Genomic DNA, 16,953 nt, shown 5'->3' on the forward strand with positions numbered 1-16,953 from the left:
TGGTAGGATAGCTCCAAAAATCCCTCAGTATCCTCTGAAGCCAGAGGTAGAGTTAGGAGTGTACCCTGTCATAGAGCGGCTGCTACAGCAGGGCATCCTAGTCAGGACGTCCAGCACCGCCAATAGTCCCATCTTCCCAGTGAAAAAGAGTGGGGGGAGGGGTTACAGACTAGTGCAGGATCTAAGGGGGATAAACAAGATAGTTGAGAGCCAATTCCCTGTAGTGCCCAATCCAGCTGTCATCCTCATGCAAATTCCCTCTACTGCAAAATTCTTCACTGTCATTGACCTCTGTTCTGCTTTCTTTTCTGTCCCTCTTCACCCTGACAGCCAGTACCTTGTTGCCTTTACATACAGGGGAGTACAGTACACCTGGACTCGTCTCCCCCAAGGTTTTATTGACAGCCCAAGTATTTTCTCCCAGGCTTTGCATGACTGTTTACAATCCTTTCAACCTGAGAGCGGATCAGTACTAATACAGTATGTCGATGACTTATTGTTGTGTTCTGACTCACTCGAATCGTCCTTGAAAGACACGAAACAGCTTCTGTTTCATCTTTTCCAAACGGAACACAAGGTTTCAAAGGATAAGTTGCAGTTATGCTGGACCAGGGTCAAATATTTGGGACATTGCTTGACTCAAGGACTTAGACACCTCACTGCTGATAGAATACAGGTGATTCGCGACATGACTCTGCCACAAACGCAGCAAAAGATCCGCACTTTCCTTGGAATGTGTGGGTACTGTCGAAACTGGATTCCAGGGTTCTCTATACTGGCTTTACCTTTGCAAGAAATGATCTCTTCAAACAAACCAGAACGTATCTCGCACGCAGATGAGTCCGAACTGGCATTTGAGAGACTCAAACAGTGCCTATCACAGGCACCTGTATTAGGTATGCCAGATTATGAGAAGCCCTTTGAATTGTACGGTACAGAAAGTGCAGGGTGTGCGGCAGGAATTTTAACTCAGAGACATGGTGATGTCAGCAGACCGGTAGCTTACTACAGTGCACAGTTGGACACTGTAGCGCGGTCTCTCCCCACTTGCTTGCGAAGTGTTGCAGCGATAGCTTTGCTGGTGAGTAAAAGCGAGGACGTAGTGTTAGGACATGACCTGACCATTCATACACCTCATGCAGTATCAGCCTTACTAAACTCAGCCCAAACCAGACATGTCTCATCTGCTCGGTTTACAAAGTGGGAATTATCACTGATGGCCCCGGTAAACATCACCATTAAGAGATGCAGCTCACTAAATCCTGCAACTTACTTGCCAAGTGTGCCTGGACAGGCACAAAGGGTGGAGGATGAGAATGTTGGTGAAGGAGGATTTAGTGCAGATACTGATACGCATGATTGTATGGAATACCTGAATCAGACTTTCACAGCGAGACCTGACATCAGTGACAACCCACTGGAAGGAGTAGACTTTACCTTCTACACTGACAGTAGTTGCCACAGACAGACAGAATCGGGAGACTTGTGCACTGGATATGCAGTTGTAAATGATGAAGGAATCATAGAAGCTGAACCCCTGGGCCCACCGCACTCATCACAAGTTGCTGAGTTGGTCGCCCTAACCAGAGCATGTGAATTGGCCAAGGGTAAGTCAGCTAATATATACACAGATTCTAGGTACGCCTTTGGAGTAGTGCATGATTTCGGGGCCCTATGGCGCCTCAGAAATTTCATGACGGCAGCTGGCACACCTGTAGCGCATGCGTCCCACATCAAAAGGCTTTTGACAGCAATACAGGAACCAGACAGAGTGGCTGTTATCAAGTGCAAAGCACACACTTACAACCAAGACCCAATTTCACTTGGTAACAGAAGGGCAGATGAAGCTGCTAAATCAGCAGCAAGCACCCCCATACAAATGAACATCACATCACTGATGACATTTAACACGATCAACACACAAATAATCGAAATGCAAAATTTGTGTTCCCTACAGGAAAGGGCAGTCTGGAGGGCAAAGGGGTATGGCCAGGAGTCCTCAGGACTGTGGACAGGTGGACAAGGTAAGCCGGTGGCCCCCAGAGCATATCTTCCAAGCCTAGCTGAGGCGGCACACGGTCTGACTCATCTGGGCAAAGAGGGTATGTGCAAATTGGTAAGAGCCTACTGGTGTGCGCCAGGACTCTCTTCTCATGCAGGTAAGAGAGCAATGACATGCTTTACTTGCATGAGGAAGAATACTGGAAAGACAAAACCAACAGAGCCATCCCATATCCCTCTTACAGACGGACCTTTTCAGGTAATACAAATCGACTTCATACAGTTACCACCCTGTAGGAATTTAAAAATAAGATTTTACTCACCGGTAAATCTATTTCTCGTAGTCCGTAGTGGATGCTGGGAACTCCGAAAGGACCATGGGGAATAGCGGCTCCGCAGGAGACTGGGCACAACTAAAGAAAGCTTTTAGGTCACCTGGTGTGCACTGGCTCCTCCCACTATGACCCTCCTCCAAGCCTCAGTTAGGACACTGTGCCCGGACGAGCTGACATAATAAGGAAGGATTTTGAATCCCGGGTAAGACTCTTACCAGCCACACCAATCACACCGTATAACTCGTGATACTATACCCAGTTTAACAGTATGAAAACAACTGAGCCTCTCAACAGATGGCTCAACTATAACCCTTTAGTTAACAATAACTATGTACAAGTATTGCAGACAATCCGCACTTGGGACGGGCGCCCAGCATCCACTACGGACTACGAGAAATAGATTTACCGGTGAGTAAAATCTTATTTTCTCTGACGTCCTAGTGGATGCTGGGAACTCCGAAAGGACCATGGGGATTATACCAAAGCTCCCAAACGGGCGGGAGAGTGCGGATGACTCTGCAGCACCGAATGAGAGAACTCAAGGTCCTCCTCAGCCAGGGTATCAAATTTGTAGAATTTTGCAAACGTGTTTGCCCCTGACCAAGTAGCAGCTCGGCAAAGTTGTAAAGCCGAGACCCCTCGGGCAGCCGCCCAAGATGAGCCCACCTTCCTTGTGGAATGGGCTTTTACTGATTTAGGATGCGGCAGTCCAGCCGCAGATTGCTCCAGCTGAATTGTGCTACAAATCCAGCGAGCAATAGTCTGCTTAGAAGCAGGAGCACCCAGCTTGTTGGGTGCATACAGGATAAATAGCGAGTCAGTTTTCCTGACTCTAGCCGTCCTGGAAACATACATTTTCAAGGCCCTGACTACGTCCAGTAACTTGGAATCCTCCAAGTCGCTAGTAGCCGCAGGCACCACAATAGGTTGGTTCAAGTGAAAAGCTGATACCACCTTAGGGAGAAACTGGGGACGAGTCCTCAATTCCGCCCTATCCATATGGAAAATCAGATAAGGGCTTTTACATGACAAAACTGCCAATTCTGACACACGCCTGGCTGAAGCCAAGGCCAGTAACATGACCACTTTACACGTGAGATATTTTAGATCCACGGTTTTAAGTGGCTCAAACCAATGTGATTTTAAGAAACTCAACACCACGTTGAGATCCCAAGGTGCCACTGAAGGCACAAACGGGGGCTGAATATGCAGCACTCCTTTCACAAACGTCTGAACTTCAGGTAGCGAAGCCAGTTCTTTCTGGAAGAAAATCGACAGAGCCGAGATCTGTACCTTAATGGAGCCTAATTTCAGGCCCATAGTCACTCCTGCTTGTAGGAAATGCAGAAATCGACCTAGTTGAAATTCCTCCGTTGGGGCCTTTTTGGCCTCACACCAAGCAACATATTTCCGCCATATGCGGTGATAATGCTGTACAGTCACATCTTTCCTGGCTTTAATCAGCGTAGGAATGACTTCCTCCGGAATGCCCTTTTCCTTCAGGATCCGGCGTTCAACCGCCATGCCGTCAAACGCAGCCGCGGTAAGTCTTGGAACAGACAGGGCCCCTGCTGCAGCAGGTCCTGTCTGAGCGGCAGAGGCCATGGGTCCTCTGAGATCATCTCTTGAAGTTCCGGGTACCACGCTCGTCTTGGCCAATCCGGAACCACGAGTATTGTTCTTACTCCTCGTTTTCTTATTATTCTCAGTACCCTTGGTATGAGAGGCAGAGGAGGGAACACATAAACTGACTGGTACACCCACGGTGTCACTAGAGCGTCCACAGCTATCGCCTGAGGGTCCCTTGACCTGGCGCAATATCTCTCTAGTTTTTTGTTTAGGCGGGACGCCATCATGTCCACCTGTGGCCGTTCCCAACGATTTACAATCAGCGTGAAGACTTCTGGATGAAGTCCCCACTCTCCCGGGTGGAGGTCGTGCCTGCTGAGAAAGTCTGCTTCCCAGTTGTCCACTCCCGGAATGAACACTGCTGACAGTGCTAGTACGTGATTTTCCGCCCATCGGAGAATCCTTGTGGCTTCTGCCATTGCCATCCTGCTTCTTGTGCCGCCCTGTCGATTTACATGGGCGACTGCCGTGATGTTGTCTGACTGGATCAGTACCGGCTGGTGTAGAAGCAGGGATTTTGCCTGACTCAGGGCATTGTAAATGGCCCTTAGTTCTAGAATATTTATGTGTAGGGAAGTCTCCTGACTCGACCATAGTCCTTGGAAGTTTCTTCCCTGTGTGACTGCCCCCAGCCTCGAAGGCTGGCATCCGTGGTCACCAGGACCCAGTCCTGTATGCCGAATCTGCGGCCCTCTAGAAGATGAGCACTCTGCAGCCACCACAGCAGAGACACCCTGGTCCTTGGAGACAGGGTTATTAGGCGATGCATCTGAAGATGCGATCCGGACCATTGGTCCAACAGGTCCCACTGAAAGATTCTGGCATGGAACCTGCCGAAAGGAATTGCTTCGTAAGAAGCCACCATCTTTCCCAGGACCCGCGTGCAGTGATGCACCGATACCTGTTTCGGTTTCAGGAGGTCTCTGACTAGAGATGACAGCTCCTTGGCTTTCTCCTCCGGGAGAAACACTTTTTTCTGGACTGTATCCAGAATCATACCCAGGAACAGTAGACGTGTCGTCGGAACCAGCTGTGATTTTGGAAAATTCAGAATCCAACCGTGCTGGTGTAGCACCTCCTGAGATAGTGCTACTCCCACCAACAACTGCTCCTTGGACCTCGCCTTTATTAGGAGATCGTCCAAGTACGGGATAATTAAAACTCCCTTTCTTCGAAGGAGTATCATCATTTCCGCCATTACCTTGGTAAACACCCTCGGTGCCGTGGAGAGTCCAAACGGCAGCGTCTGGAATTGGTAATGGCAATCCTGTACCACAAATCTGAGGTACTCCTGGTGAGGATAGTAAATGGGGACATGCAGGTAAGCATCCTTGATGTCCAGGGATACCATGTAATCCCCCTCGTCCAGGCTTGCAATAACCGCCCTGAGCGATTCCATCTTGAACTTGAATTTTTTTATGTATGTGTTCAAGGATTTCAAATTTAAAATGGGTCTCACTGAACCGTCCGGTTTCGGTACCACAAACAGTGTGGAATAGTAACCCCGTCCTTGTTGAAGTAGGGGCACCTTGACTATCACCTGCTGGGAATACAGCTTGTGAATTGCCTCTAGCACAGCCTCCCTGTCTGAGGGAGTTGTCGGCAAGGCAGATTTTAGGAACCGGTGGGGAGGAGACGCCTCGACTTCCAGTTTGTACCCTTGAGATACTATTTGCAGGATCCAGGGATCCACCTGTGAGCGAGCCCACTGATCGCTGAAATTTTTGAGGCGGCCCCCCACCGTACCTGGCTCCGCCTGTGGAGCCCCACCGTCATGCGGCGGACTTGGAAGAAGCGGGGGAGGACTTTTGCTCCTGGGAACCTGCTGTTTGTTGCAGCCTTTTTCCCCTACCTCTGCCTCTGGACAGAAAGGACCCGCCTTTTCCACGCCTGTTTTTCTGAGTCCGAAAGGACTGTACCTGATAAAACGGCGCCTTTTTAGGCTGTGAGGGAACATGGGGTAAAAATGCTGACTTCCCAGCAGTTGCTGTGGAAACTAGGTCCGAGAGACCATCCCCGAATAACTCCTCACCCTTATAAGGCAAAACTTCCATGTGCCTTTTTGAATCTGCATCCCCTGTCCACTGGCGAGTCCATAAGCCTCTCCTAGCAGAAATGGACAATGCACTTATTTTAGATGCCAGCCGGCAGATCTCCCTCTGTGCATCTCTCATGTATAAGACTGAGTCTTTTATATGCTCTATGGTTAGCAATATAGTGTCCCTGTCTAGGGTGTCAATATTTTCTGACAGGGAATCTGACCACGCAGCGGCAGCACTGCACATCCATGCTGACGCAATAGCTGGTCTAAATATAATGCCTGAGTTTGTATATACAGACTTCAGGATCGCCTCCTGCTTTCTATCAGCAGGTTCCTTGAGGGCGGCCGTATCCGGAGACGGTAGTGCCACCTTTTTAGACAAACGTGTGAGCGCTTTATCCACCCTAGGGGGTGTCTCCCAACGTGACCTATCCTCTGGCGGGAAAGGGAACGCCATTAGTAACTTCTTAGAGATTACCAATCTTTTATCAGGGAAAGCCCACGCTTCTTCACACACTTCATTTAATTCTTCTGATGGGGGAAAAACTACGGGTAGTTTTTTCTCCCCAAACATAATACCCTTTTTAGTGGTACCTGGGTTTATATCAGAAATTTGTAACACCTCTTTCATTGCTTCAATCATGCAACGAATGGCCTTAGTGGACATTAGACTAGACTCATCGTCGTCAACACTGGTGTCAGTATCCGTGTCGACATCTGCGTCTGCCATCTGAGGTAGCGGGCGTTTTAGAGCCCCCGATGGCCTTTGAGACGCCTGGACAGGCACGAGCTGAGAAGCCGGCTGTCCCGCATTTGGCATGTCGTCAAATTTTTTGTGTAAGGAGTCAACACGTGCACGCAATTCCTTCCATAAGTCCATCCACTCAGGTGTCTGCCCCGCAGGGGGTGACATCCCTTCTATAGGCATCTGCTCCGCCTCCACATCATTATCCTCATCAAACATGTCGACACAGCCGTACCGACACACCGCACACACACAGGGAATGCTTTAACAGAGGACAGGACCCACCAAAGCCCTTTGGGGAGACAGAGTGAGAGTATGCCAGCACACACCAGAGCGCTATATAATGCAGGGACTAACTGAATTATGTCCCCTATAGCTGCTGTTATATATACTGCGCCTAAATTTAGTGCCCCCCCCCCCTCTCTTTTTTACCCTTTTCTGTAGTGTAGACTGCAGGGGAGAGCCAGGGAGCTTCCTTCCAGCGGAGCTGTGAGGGAGAAATGGCGCCAGTGTGCTGAAGGAGATAGCTCCGCCCCTTTTTCGCGGACTATTCTCCCGCTTTTTTATGGATTCTGGCTGGGGTAATTATCACATATATAGCCTCTAGGGCTATATATTGTGGTATTTTTGCCAGCCAAGGTGTTTTTATTGCTGCTCAGGGCGCCCCCCCCTAGCGCCCTGCACCCTCAGTGACCGGAGTGTGAAGTGTGTATGAGGAGCAATGGCGCACAGCTGCAGTGCTGTGCGCTACCTTCTCCCCTTAGTCCCTCGCTGCAGTGAGCCTGTTGCCAGCAGGTCTCACTGTAAAATAAAAAACCTAATTATATACTTTCTTTCTAGAAGCTCAGGAGAGCCCCTAGTGTGCATCCAACCTCGGCCGGGCACAAAATCTAACTGAGGCTTGGAGGAGGGTCATAGTGGGAGGAGCCAGTGCACACCAGGTGACCTAAAAGCTTTCTTTAGTTGTGCCCAGTCTCCTGCGGAGCCGCTATTCCCCATGGTCCTTTCGGAGTTCCCAGCATCCACTAGGACGTCAGAGAAATATGTGTTAGTTTATATTGATGTATTTTCCAACTGGGTAGAAGCGTTCCCTGCTGCCACAAATACTGCTACGTTCACTACAAAGAAAATTGTGCAGGAATTTGTGTGTAGATATGGTATCCCTAGAATAATTGAAAGTGACAGGGGTACCCATTTTACAGGTGAAGTCTTTCAGGTCATGTGCAAACTGATGGGAATTAATAGCAAGCTGCATACTCCGTACCGTTCACAGGCAAGTGCAAAAGTAGAGAGAGTGAACAGCACTATTAAGAACAAGCTGAGCAAATTAATGGCTGAGACTGGATTGTCGTGGCCAGAAGCTTTGCCACTAGTGTTGTACAGCATCAGAACCACTCCCAGGTCTCCCCTTAACTTATCACCCTTTGAAATTCTATTTGGTCGACAACCTCATGTAATGATAGACCCCCAGGATGATTTGAAATGTAATAATGAAGTGACTGTGAAGTATTTGGTTGGGATGAGCCAGCAGCTGAGAAATCAACAAAGAAATTTAAAGCTGGTGATCCCTGACCTACCGAACAGTAATTGTCATGACATTGAGCCTGGGGATTATGTGATGATTCGAAATTTCTTACGCTCAGGTTGCCTCATAGACAGGTGGGAAGGACCATACCAAGTCTTGTTAACCAGCACGACAGCACTGAAGGTCGCAGAAAGAGAGACTTGGGTCCATTCGTCCCACTGCAAGAAGGTCGCTGACCCGGAGAGAACTCGTGACAAAGAGCAGAGTATAGAGAATCTCGTATCACTGGAGTGTTTGTTCCGGGAAAGTTAAGAGGTAGGACTGTTGAAGGGCATCTGAGCACAGAGAGTAACAAGATCTAGAACGGTTGTCGCACCATTTTCTTTTTTCACCTCCCCCTGCATTTTCCTTTCTTTTCTTCTTCTTATTTTCCTCTTTTCCCCTAACGAAATGGATCGATCACAAGGGACTGCATTTCGGGTTCTGTTAGTAATTCTGGTTTTGATCAGGACAGTTTGTTTTGGTGAGGGTCCTAGAGAGGTCAAGCAGGGATCTGGAATGGGTTCTGATGACGAGTATGAATTTGTAGGATCTCAGGAGCAGCACATCACTTTAGTAAAGGCTGGCATCAGTAAGCGCTCTGGTAGTCAGGGAGCTCGGAGGCACTGTGAGAGGTTATTGTCTGATGAATATTGTATTTGTAGGAATTGTGAGAATATAGTAGAGGATGGGTGCATCCAGAGATGTCAGTCCAACCTTAATATCGACATGGACCGCCATCCGTTGAGTGATTACCACTCACTAGTGGGTAAGGTCTTAAACCAGACAGAATGCTGGGTGTGCTCACAAGTACCTCAAGGTCAGAGTAAGTCAGGATTAGTACCATACCCTTTAGCAATAGATGAGGTACTCGAATTGCGGGGTGGGAGACCGGTGGACAAGAAATTCAATATCTCCAGGCCCCCTAGTTTGAAGCTCCACCAGTATCATGTAGACAGGTCCTTATTGTGTTTTAATATTTCCAATTACCGAAAACCGGGAAATTGGGAAGTGACGTGGAATAACCAGACAATGAACTTTTCATACAGAGCTGATAGGATACCCATAGACTCTGAACTTGTACGTCAAATAGCCAACAGTGGGAGGTATTTCCGGTATAGGTATACTCGTGGAAGCAAGACCATGTGGGTTGGAAAAGTATCGTCAGGGTATTGTGCTCATATCATCCAGCCCGATACTTGTACTGAGCAGATGGGAGAACTAGGGACTGGTTTCTTTACTTGGAAAATTTGTAATATGGTGATGTTATATTTTGTCCCCTATGTTCTCCCAGATGAAGCCTATTTCATATGTGGGAGGAAGGCGTACAAGTGGCTTGCCCCGAGCTCAGAGGGATTGTGTTATATTGGGAAAGTACTACCAGAGGTCATGACCATAACCCATGATAGAATGAAAGACGTTCACCGCAGCGCTCAGGCTCCTTATACTCATACTCACTATGAACACATCATCAAGAGACACCTCATAGATAGGGCAGAGCACGCAGCCTCTAATTTGATCCACGAATCCACCGGGATTCAGTTCCTTCTCACATTAGACATTACCCGTACTGCCAGAGGAACTATAAATTATAGGTATATCCATGCGCTAGCGAACTTGATAGATAATATCACTGAGATGTATGACGACACCTTCAGGTATATGGGAAGGGAGTTACAAGCTTACAAGAACGAACTGATTCAGCACAGGATGGTCCTTAATTATGTCACAGCCGTGACAGGTGGGTACTGTGTTACCCTGGCAACTCAATATGGTGTGAAGTGCTGTACTTATATTACAAACAGCACTGACGACCCAACGGAGATTATCGATCAAAAGATGGACGATATCTTGCAGTTGAAGTGGGAGTTCAGGAGGAAGCACAACCTTACCTTAGCGACTGTGAGTAATGAACTGACCAGCTGGGTCTCATGGTTGAACCCACGCAAATGGTTCTCAGGTTTAGGAGAGTAGGCTCAGAATGTCATTATGAGTGTGGGGAAGTTTCTCCTTTGTATCCTGGGAGTCGTCATAATTATTGGTTCGATATTTAGGTGTGTTCAAATTCTAATGCGGCGCAAGCACGGCACAAATTTGATGAGTCTAAAGAGCGAGGGCGCTGTTATAGCAGCAGATTTAATTTATGACCCATCCATAGAGACAGTGTTATGATAAGAATTGCAAATGAATTTCATGGCCTGTTTCTTTCACCCGTTTTTTTTTGTCTCCCCCTCTGCCCAGATACATCCATCTGAAAAAGACATCAGCCCTACCCAAAATGTTTATGTGAATGTATTTTATATATGTGTCTTATCTTCATCTCTGCAACCTCCAGCTAATGGCACACATAGTCGACAGGTGATATCCACATATACTAGCACTCACATATGTTTCCCCCTCCATGTATCATCAACTAAATGTGCACCCCATTTGTTGGAACAAGAAGCCGAAAAGAGCTCGGTAGTGTTTGTTGGCCCATTTACAGACCCTTAATACGGCATTGAGAAGGATTTAATGTATACTTCGCAATACCTCGAAGCTTATGTAGAACATATACGGCACGATGATACATGCCCCTCAGACATGGATTCATATATACATGCTTTTACTATCCCACTAGGTCATATATTTCCCACCTACAACTCTCTCCCGACCACCCAAACTTCTGTAGATACTGTATAGATATTTTTCTGTTTATTGATTAGGTAGTGGCAGTTATTGGTGACTGCCAAAGGGTGGACTGTCAAAGTGGAAAAATATTGCAGTACACACATCACGTACAAACTACACACAGATGGCCTCCGTGCGTGTACTTGTTCTGCTGTGCGTGCGCATATTCGCAATTTGCGTATGGTCGCTTCCGTGGTCCTGCGCATTAGCGCGTGGTATGAGTATTTACGGTAGAGTTTGTGGATGCATGGAAAAGCTATCAAAACACATTACATATTTAATCCAAATACTGCACAATGTACACATAGTCTCCTCGCAACACCAGCAAGTTACAACAGTTTAAATGGTATCAGAACAAAGGGATTCACCTTTACAGGATAGGAGGGGACAGAACAAGGTTATAAGGTGGTGTTTGGTATCCAGCTGTAGGGTATTTTAAGGGTAATATTCCGGTGTTGGTTTGCAGAAGATCGCACGTTCATGCGAATAGTTATGTGCAGGAGCAGAATATAGATATAAACTGTATTTACTGTACATTAGGTATGCGGCGGGAACCCAGAGGAGACCACCCACAAGTGCATCTTGAACAGACATCGCCCACCTATTTAAACCAACCTATGACCTCTCCTGTACTGTAAATGACAATCCCTGTGTCCAATGGACAAAGAGATTACAGTATCCATTGTGTTAAGTTTTGGAAGATTGTATAAAAGGAGCCAGCTGCAGGCCTGGTCACACAAGACTCTCAAAGTTATCTATCTAGATGACCGAGGACCAGACTGGGTAGCGCGGCGAAATACATACAAGTATGTACTATTGACTGTAGCCATTATTCTCTTGTATTGTATTGCTTTGTTATTGTAACCCCCTTTCAGTAATAATATGTTGTGGTGTCGGAATCCAGCAGTTTAAATACAATCTGGTGTCGTGTTTTCCTTTCCCTGCTAAGGTTTAAAGTGTTTTACTATCGCATGCATAGCTGTTAAGTGTTCACGGTGTATCTTTGGGTGTGTACGCGCTGCGTGTACTTTGTACAGCCAGCGCAGTGTTTGTACGCAAAGTCCGTACACGGTACGGGACTCTGTACGCTAATGGTGCAATAAGTACGTAGGTTGTGGATCAAGTATAGCGGCCGCAGTGGCTTCATTTAGAATGTATGAAATGTCTTTTTAAAGTGTTGCTTTTAGTCCTGTACGTAAACCAGCGTTTACAACCCGTAGAGATTATTATCTTTATCACTGCTTGCCAAAAGGCTTGTACCACAGGGCAACACCACAACAAATGCCAAAAGGTACCATCTAATGCGGCATACTTCGGACATCTGGAATCACTACGCCCACCTATTTTAGCCAATCGAGTAGGAGTAATATATACCCGATGCTGTATGAACAAATGTATTTGTTGAAAGCGAGCAGAAGTAGTAGCTGTACGAGAGGCCCCTAGGGCTTCTTCCCAGGTATCTGAGGAGATAGATCCTAAATCTGCTTCTCATTTAGATCTAAGACTAGGGAGATTAATTGAGTGATGGGCACTGAGCAGAGCGGAGTAAAGAGTAGAAATGACCTTGGTTTGTCCAGCGGCCGTTAAGAGTCAATGAACAGGAGACATCTGGAGGAGGGGTGGCGCAGCACCAAACTGCGACGCGCAGGCATGTCGAAGCTGGAGATATTGGTAGAAATGAGTCATAGGCAGGTTAAAGTCTGTGCGTAATTGTTCAAAGGTTTTAAAAGTACCTGATAAATATAGGTGGCCAATAGACTGAATTTCCCAGCTACCCCACACCGACCCCAGTTGTAGAGAAGCAAATTCGTGGAAGCCACGAGCGTGAGTTAGAGGTGTGTCAGGATCCCATCCCATTCCCTGCATCATGCGATGACCTTGTCTCCATACCATAATAGCCTGTTCAACAATCGGCATTGCGAGAACAGTAGTATTATCGCTTAATAATAACTGTAGTGGCGTGAGACTTGCGTGAGTATTAAGTAACAGATGGGATATTAATGTATCCCCATTAGAATCAGTAACCCATGGTATAAAATGAGACAGTTGAGCTGCCATATAGTATAACCTAAATTTAGGGAGAGCAAGACCACCCTGGTCATGGGGTTAGGGTGTCCAGCTTAATTCTAACTACGATTAGACCAGACAAGGGAGGACAAAAGACCATCAATTTTAAGAAATATTTTCTGAGAGAGGTAGATAGGGGAGTGTTGTAAAATATAAAGCAATTTAGGCAATACAACCATTTTAACAAGACTAATTCTACCTGTGACAGTAAATGGTAGTTTCCTCCACACCCTAATACGTGATTGCAGGTAGTCCAGTTGTGGTTGAATATTCAAAGCAATGAACTGTGAAGATTGATTGGTGACCCATATGCCCAGGTATTTGAAAGAATCCACCCACCAAAGCGGCAGGTCTCCAGGCGGTGCAGCAGGACTGCGACCCTTAAAAGGAAGAATACAGGTATTGTCCCAATTAATGGACAAACCAGAAAATCCCCCAAAAGTATTGATGATATCCAGAATATAGGGCATATTGATGGAATAATCGAACATCGTCTGCATATAGAGCAATTTTATCTGTCCTGTCCCCCAGCTGGAAACCCCCACTTGTGGAAAGGATCTAATAATACAAGCCAGCGGCTCTATGGCAAGCGCAAAGAGGATCGGAGACAGAGGGCATCCCTGTCTCATCCTCCTCTGTAGGGGAAAGACTGAGACATGGCCATTTACAGAAACCCGCGCCATGGGGGCAGAGTAGCTTAACCCATTTTTTAGAATTAGGTCCGATGCCGAACCGATCCAGTGCCCCCCACAAGAACTCCCCCTCCACCGAGTCAAATGCCTTAGAAGCATCCAAAGAGATGATAACTGAGGAGCAGGAGTCCTCTCGAAGGGACTGGAGATGAGTGTAGAGCCTACGTATGTTAGGTAGTGTGGACCGGCCCGGCATGAACCCTGACTGGTCTTCTTGTATCAACTGTAAAATCACAGAGGTTAACCTGGTTGCCAAAATTTTGGCTAAAATCTTGATATCAGTTGTTAATAGGGAAATTGGGCGGTAGGATTCAACCTTTTCTGGGTCCTTATCTGGTTTTAGAAGGACAATGATCAGGGCTTCCGCCATAGAGTCAGACAGGGTCCCCAGTTTCAATAATTCAGTGAATAATTCAAGGAGTTTAGGGTCATAGAAATCAAAATGTTTTCTATAGAGTTCTAGGGGAATCCCATCAAGTCCAGGTGTTTTCCCCCGAGGGAATGATTTAATTGCAGATTCCAACTCAATAAGTGTTAAAGGGGAGTCCAAAAAAGCAACCACATCGGGAGAGGAAGCAGACATTGAGATCCCATGCAGGTAATTAAGTATGTCTGATGCATTGTATGTTAATCTAGAGCTATATAACTGCTGGTAATACGCTACAAAATCCTCCACAATTTCAGGGGTTTTGGTGTGGGTGACATTGTCAAGAGTAAAAATAGCAGTCACAGTAGTAGAGGCCCTGTCAGTACCCGCCAATCTAGCTATAAAGCCGCCAGGTCTATCTCCCGTTGCATAATATGAATGTTGGGTATAGAGCAAACAATATTTGGCATTGTCTGTCAGGTAGTCGCGCCACTCAGCCTGAGCATGCAAGCACCTCTTCCTAGTAGTGCAGAGATTATCAGTAAGATACTGAAATTCTAGTGTTCTACACGCTGCCTCCAATTCCTGTTCCCGGTGTTTATAGTTAGATTTTAGGGTCACCACCGATTTAATCAGGGTACCACGTAAATAAGCCTTAAAAGCATCCCAAAGTATGAGAATGGACGCTGAGCCCTCATTTATCTCCAAAAAGTCCCCCCACATCTCCTCCAGCTCCGCTCCAGTGCCTAATTGCATCAGCCAAAAAGGATTGAACCTCCAGAATATGTGACCCCCGGTGTCCCCCATATCCAAACATAATACTATTGGGGATTGATCAGAAATGCTCCTAGTGGTATATTGGACATTTGTGATTTTTGGTAATAAACATTTGGTAGCGAAGGCTAAATCAATTCTGGAGAAGGACGAGTATGTGGGAGAAAAACAAGAATATTGACGCGCGTATGGGTACCAAGCTCTCCATACATCCAGCAAGCCCGAACTCTCCAGCAACAATGCAAAGTCACCTCTGCGTGTCATAGGTGCAACAGAGGACATTCTAACTCTATCCAGAACAGGGTCTATAATATTGTTGACGTCAGCAATACATATAATAGGAACATTAGGATAGAGTGCCATGAAGTCTGCCGCTTTTTTAAGAACATCTGAGGAAAAGGGCAAAAGCAGAGACATCAAGTGTACTTGGCATTTCAGGAAAACATATCTTCCCCACATGGTGACAGATAGCCTTCCAGAGCTCCAGCAACAGGGACGCAGCACCAAAGAAAGGGTGCCACTGTACACAGGGACGAGCATCAGGGTCGATACCGTAAGTCATCGCGCCATCTTGGATTTCCCGGAGGCAGGAAAAAAGGGTGGAAAAAACAGCTATGCACCACTCCTCAGGTGGCGAAAACGGTCCCTCAGGGGTCCCGGTACCTTCCCCACCATATATGTTAGTTTAGGCTCTGAGGGGTGCCTCAGGCTGGAGAGTACGGATGTATATGGTGGAGAGCGCCCGCACTGAGCGACTACTACATGTCCCGCATAGCCACGCCCCCAAGGGGAAATATTTTAAATGTGTTGGAATGGCCTAGTCAAAGCCCAGATCTCAATCCAATTGAGAATCTGTTGTCAGACTTGAAGATTGCTGTTCACAACCGGAAATCATCCAACATGAAGGAGCTGGAGCAGTTTTGCCTTGAGGAATGGGCAAAAATCCCAGTGGCAAGATGTGGCAAGCTCATAGAGACTTATCCAAAGGGACTTGCATCTGTAATTGCCGCAAAAGGTGGCTCTACAAAGTACTAACTTTAGGGGGGTGAATAGTTTTGCACGCTGAAGCTTTCTGTTATTTTGTCCTATTTGTTGTTTGCTTCACAATTAAAAAAAAAAAACAACATCTTCAAAGTTGTAGCCATGTTCTGTGAATGAAATTATGCAAACCTTCAAACAATCCATTTTTATTCCAGGTTGTGAGGCAACAAAACATGAAAAATGCAAAGTGGGGTGAATACTTTAGCAAGGCACTGTAGAGAGACTTAAATGGTCGTTTAATGTCACACTGTGCAAAACTCACTGAGTGTTTGACCGAAATTATTATTCACTTCTCTCAACATTAGATCAGTATATTGATCAGGACTAAGGGGCCGATTCAGTGGTGGATGCTACTGTCACTGCCACCACATCATTGTATGTAATAGGTGTGTGACAATATGTTAAGGCCGCAGGAGGCAGGTTGTGTAATTAGATGCCTCCTGCCGGCTTCTCTGATCCGCTGCTGAGTCTGAGGATGCAGCGTTGGATCAACTGTGTGATTATCAGTTATCCAAGTTGCCCTCAGGTTACTCAGGATGTCCGGACAAACCATGCTGCCGGGCCAGTGAAGCCCACTGGCTTCAGCACACCCAGAAATTGGGGCCAATATGCCCCCATTTTCTGAAACACTCCCCGTCACTGCCCCCAAACATCAGCAACATGTCAATCATGCTGTGGCTATTGGGGCGGCACTGCTACTGATGTAGGAGAAACAAATCTGCACAGTGCGGCACCTGTACATGCGCAGATCTGGAAACATAAGAGATGTACGGAAATATCGGAATTAAGCCCTAGATGAAAATGCGGAAGGACAATAGCTACAATATGCCAGTGTGGGCAGTCTCCAGCAACCTATGCTAGTTTGGCCCCGTAGGATCTGGTGATTCATCCTAAGCACTATATAATCACTAAGGCCATGGTTTTATTGCCGTTTCAAGGATTTCTGGATGCTTATAACTTCCAGCATCAGGGTCTTGGTGAAAATAAAACAGGGAAACAAAAATCTGTAACAAATTGTTGATAATGT

The 16,953-nt window shown here is 46.6% G+C and overlaps 1 protein-coding gene across 3 annotated transcripts in view; it reads right to left on the reverse strand.

Annotated features, from left to right (window-relative positions):
• FKBP9 (FKBP prolyl isomerase 9) overlaps positions 1-16,953 on the reverse strand; it is a 144,229-nt gene that overhangs the window by 26,202 nt on the left and 101,074 nt on the right. The window lies entirely within an intron of this gene.

This window comes from Pseudophryne corroboree, chromosome 5 (genome assembly GCF_028390025.1).
Source record: "Pseudophryne corroboree isolate aPseCor3 chromosome 5, aPseCor3.hap2, whole genome shotgun sequence".
Taxonomy (NCBI): domain Eukaryota; kingdom Metazoa; phylum Chordata; class Amphibia; order Anura; family Myobatrachidae; genus Pseudophryne; species Pseudophryne corroboree.